Genomic DNA, 5,570 nt, shown 5'->3' with positions numbered 1-5,570 from the left:
AGAAAAGGTTTTACGGCCAGACGAAAAAAATTATGTGTGTATGAACGCTGTGAGGCACGAACTTGAAAGTAGGGACGAAGTGAGTTCGCGTGTTTACTCGGCGATAGCCAAGGAAGAAAAGGATTATTGACCGGAAGCATGTGACCATGCCGGGTATCGACCAGAGTATTGGACGTTGTTATACATTGCTGGTCACAATGCCCTCTTTGGTCGTTTAAGCTTTCTAACGATGTCATTCAGCTCGCTGTTCGAACAGGCCAACATTCCCACTGATCGGAAAGCTATTCTGTCACAGGGTTACCCATTTATAGCTAAGTGAACTGGAACGACGTGAAATGATGTGTTTTATTCAAGAAAACAACGCACCACCCTGTTCGGGAATCGAACGCATGATCTAATGATCGTGATACACTAATCACTAGGCCACGCAACTTAACGCAAGTATGTAGGTATGTTATTTATACAAGTTTTTCATGGCAACCATAAGAAGCGAAACAAAACATAAGGGAACTGTCGGATACATATAGTTTAAATATACGTGTTTTCTGCTAACGAAAAAGAATAGCGAACAGATATTCACGTTCACGTTATCGTAAGTTAACTGCTTTACTAGTATAAATCGGTGCTCCGTAACGGGTATGCCGCAGCACACTGGTATACCACGAGACGGCGCTAGGTGTGCTGCAGTGTAACCTGAATATAATTTTTTCCCTATATTTTTAATTATATTTCTAGTTCAGATGTACTGCCGAATTTTGAAAAGAATATAAGTGTACCGCAAGTGAAAAACATCGAAATATTACAATTATTTCTCAGATAATTCATAGTTCACTCAACCACCATTACATAGCTATATTACGTAACAAAGAATTCAGTCTTCACTTTGACTTTTTATGTAAGCATTATCGCAATCTCGTGCAGACAACGATAGATACAAGCTCCGAGCTCGCCAGGAAAACCTGGTACTTGATTGCCACACTTTTTATCGATTCTAAAATAATAATGGTTTCTAAAGCAGATACGAGTCTTCAAATACATTTACAGTGTGTTTGGGGGCTAAATTCGACTTTTTGCATAAAAGAAAAAAAAACACACTATCACATCTAAAAATTAATGTATTCTAAAACTCAAAGAAATATCAACTAGATTATGGCTGGGAGATAAGTTGACTCAGCTTCCACCAAGTCCTCAAGATGGCTCTGGAACCTGGTGCATGCATTCCTCACTGTCCCTTGCAGGATCTTCGAATGTCAGCTTGATCTTGGCCACCAGCTCGGGTCTTGGTGTTGCAGGTAGAGCGGTCGATGACTTTCTCAACCGCATCCCACATATAGTAATCCACTGGATTATAATTGGGGGAATTTGGAGGCTAGAAATTGGAACTGGTGAAGTCGTAGAGATTCTCTGAGGTATGGCAAGGAGCCGAATATGCACCCAAATGCCATCACTGTTTGGATGAACTTGGCTTTCATAATACGCGGGATACCACATGGATTGTTGGCAAACCAGCTGTTGTGTGTCCTGGCAAAAGTTCTTTTCGTCTGAGAAGAACCAGATCATTCTTAGCTTAACAGGATGCCCTAGTTTGTTCACAAACTTCTTGGCCTTTGTGAAGCGTCCTCCTTGGCCTTGACTGTCAGAATTTTACCCTTGTACCACTTGTACGAGCGATAACAAAGTCCTCATATAGAGCTAACTTCATGGTAGCGACTCTAACACCCATCTCTCTCGCCAAAGCCCAGATTCCCTTGCTCAGAACTTCCATCACCTTGTTGAATAAACCCCGACATGTGAACGTAGTCAGAAAGCTTGCTGTGTCCCTTCCTGTTGGTCACGGCTTCGTAGTCTTCGTTGCAACTGTCCGTGTCACTTCTTATAGCCTTTACAATGTCCACAGAGCACTGAGCAGAAGTCAGGATATCGGCATTTTGACTCCCGGCGCGAATCACCATGATACAGGTAACTATTTTCCAATATTCAGACGGCTGGCAACTAACCATGTGAGCTACCTTTTTTTCCAATTACGTCTTTAATCTTTATGCTCTCCAATGCCATTGGCTGTTCAACAATACATCAAGCTGTTCCTGAAAAAAAGGAGACATAAAAAAATTGTAAAATTTAGCCCGAACACCCTGCATAACGAACCAAACTTCTCGCCATGTTTCTCTTCTAGAAAAAGAAAGAAGTTCTTACTGGAGTGAATAACGTTAAAAAACTTCAAGAACAGACATTTTGTACAAAACTGAAAAAGATAGGATGTGGGTTCACAATATATGATAACGGGGACATCCACCCTGGTATTACTATCGTTTTAGTGTGGATCTATAATATATATCAAAACAGTTTGGTTCAGATTTCTTGGTACTCCGAGTTTCAAGCTAGTCTTCGGCCATTAGGGTTTGAATGAGAGTTCGATTGAACAGAGTCAATGTTTATTACTGGACGTTAGCCTGCGATTGGTCGAGAAAGGTCACAGGGTATAGCGGTTGATATCGGTGTGTCAGCGACAACAGTTAGTTGGAAAATACCGCGTGGTGGACAAGAAATGGTCGTGTGGTTGGGGGGAAAGTAGAAAGGGGTGGTAGACGTGGGGGTGTATATGTAAAAGTATATGCCCATATATCTGCGTGTATGCATCGTTAGCACGCCGGGCAAAATACTTAACGGCATTTCGCCCATCGCTACGTTCTGAGTTCAAATTCCACCGGGGTCGACTTTGTCTTTTATTCTTTCGAGGTCGATATATTAAGTACCAGCGAAACACTGGAGTCGATGTAATCGACTAGTCTCCTCCCTGCAAAATTTCAGGCCTAGTGCCTATAGTAGAAGGTATTATTATTATTATTATTATTATTATTATTATTATTATTATTAGGAAGGCGGTATGATGGCAGAATCGTTTTTACACACCGGGCAAAATGCTTGGTGACATTTTGTCCGTCTTAATGTTCTGGGTTCAAACTCCGCCGTAGTCGACTTTGCCGTTCAGCCTTTCGAGGTCAATGAAATAAGTACCAGCTAAATACTGGGGTCGACTTAATCGACTAGCTCCCACGTACAAAAATTTCAGGTCATGCGAATATAATAGAAAAGACAAGATATTAGGAAGACGGCGAACGGGCAGAATCGTTAGCGCATCGGACAAAATGCATAGCAGCATTTCTTCCGGCTGTTTACGCTCTCAGTTCACATTTCACCGAGGTGAACTTTGCCTTTCAACCTTTCAAATTCTATAAAATAAAATACTAATGAAATACTGGAGCCGTTGTAATCCACGAATCTCTCCCTTACAATTGCTGGCAGTGTGCCAAAATTAGAAAGAATTATTATCTGATAGGTTGACAGAATGGGTCGGGAGGTGTATAAAATATGATTTGTATATAATTAGTAGATCATGCCTGTGTTTTTGCTTTGTTTCGTTTTGTTTTTTTAATGGGGGTGACTATTGTTTTTGTTGGCACTCTGTCGCTTACGACGTCGAGGGTTCCAGTTGTTCCGATCAACGGAACAGCCTGCTCGTGAAATTAACGTTCAAGTGGCTGAGCACTCCACAGACACGTGTACCCTTAACGTAGTTCTCGGGGATAGTCAGTGTGACACAGTGTGACAAGACTAACCCTTTGAATCACAGACACAACAGAAACAGGAAGTAAGAGTGAGAAAAAGTTGTGGTGAAAGAGTACAGCAGGGTTCGCCACCATCCCCTGCCGGAGCCTCGTGGAGCTTTAGGTGTTTTCGCTCAATAAACACTCACAATGCTCGGTCTGGGAATCGAAACTGCGATCCTACGACCGCGAGTCCGCTGCCCTAACCACTGGGCCATTGCGCCTCCACATGGGGGGTGGGGGTGACCATATGCCGATGATATAAAGCATTTTTACAGAGAGCGATTGATTGCAGAATCGTGGGAATGGCGGAGAAATAATTACGAACGAGTCTGATATGCATGATGCATTTCATATTAAGTTCCCACACTCCTAGTTTTCGTCTTCTTTGCGACTGATATGGAATTTGCAACAATTAGTTGTGCTCTTTAAATGCAGCGTTGCAAAGCCCTTAACATGACAAAATGATATGAAGAAAACCTTATCATTCTCATAGATGCTGAAAGCTATCGTGTTCTCGCGTGCTTGTGTACCCGGCCTACATTCGCTATAATATTGCTAATATTCTTTTTATTTCCACGTTTTCTAGAATAAATACAATGCCACTAATTTTCGGGTATGATACAGAGTCAAGATCAATCAGAAGCGATCATATACTTACTTGATAGCGACAATATTTTAACGTCTTCAAGGCGACGAGCTGGCAGAAACGTTAGCACACCGGGCGAAATGCTTAGGGGTATTTCGTCTTTACGTCCTCAGTTCAAATTCCACCGAAATCGACTTTTCCTTTCAGCCTTTCGGGGTCGATAAATTAAGCACCAGTTGCGTAATGGGGTCAATCTAATCGACTGGACCCTCCCCCAAAATTTCGGGCCTTGTGCCTACAGTAGAAAAGAGTATTTTAACGTCTTCAAGGCAGTGAGGGGCAGAAACGTTAGCACACCGGGCGAAATGCTTAGGGGTATTTCGTCTTTACGTTCTCAGTTCAAATTCCGCCGAGGTCGAGTTTGCTTTCATCCCTTCGGGGTCGATAAATTAAGTACCAGTTGTGTACTGAGGTCGATAAATTAAGTACCAGTTGCGTACTGAGGTCGATAAATTAAGTACCAGTTGCCTACTGTGGTCGATCTAATCGACTAGCTCCCTCCCCAAAAATTTCGGGCCTTGTACCTAGAGTAGAAAAGAATATTTCAACGTCTTCGGTGCATGTAACAGAGGATCGCAAAGAAGATTTTCTCAACCTTATTGTTTTTGCTATTCAGTGCTCAGATATTATTTATTCCTAACACTGGCAGCATTCCACACATTTCGAGGAATATAATCGACATCCTCTACTTGATTGATACTTTATTTATTGACTCTGGAAGGAAGAAAGCAAAAATGGCCTCACCAGTATCTAAAGCATCTAAAATCAGATCATAATAATTCTTTCTAGTCCATTACATCGACCCCCAGCGCTCAACTGCCACGTATTTCACCGATCACGAAACGATGAAAGGCAAATTTGAGCACTGCTGTGTTTGAACTTAGGATGTAAGGTGTCATAGGAGATGCCACAAAGTATTTTTTTTTTCTTTTCCCAATACACAAAAGATTCTGCCAGCTCGCCGCCCTGTCAACAGCAAAACAACGACAATAGTAATAATGCTTTTAAATTTTAGCACAAAGCCAGCAATTTCGCAGTAGGGGTAAGTCAATTACATCGCCCCCAGTGCTCAACTGGTACATTTTTTATCAACCCCGAAAGATGAAAGGCAAAGTTGATCTCGACGCAATTTCAGTAGAGAACATAAAACCAGACGAAATGCCACTTAGCAATTTGGCCGCCGTGCTAACGATTCTGCCAACTCGCCGCCTATTATTATTATTATTATTATTATTATTATTATTATTATTATTATTATTATTATTATTATTATTATTATTATTATTATTATTATTATTATTATTATTATTATTATT

Source organism: Octopus bimaculoides, chromosome 6 (genome assembly GCF_001194135.2).
Source record: "Octopus bimaculoides isolate UCB-OBI-ISO-001 chromosome 6, ASM119413v2, whole genome shotgun sequence".
Classification (NCBI taxonomy): domain Eukaryota; kingdom Metazoa; phylum Mollusca; class Cephalopoda; order Octopoda; family Octopodidae; genus Octopus; species Octopus bimaculoides.
Note: the sequence above shows the minus strand (reverse complement) of the source record.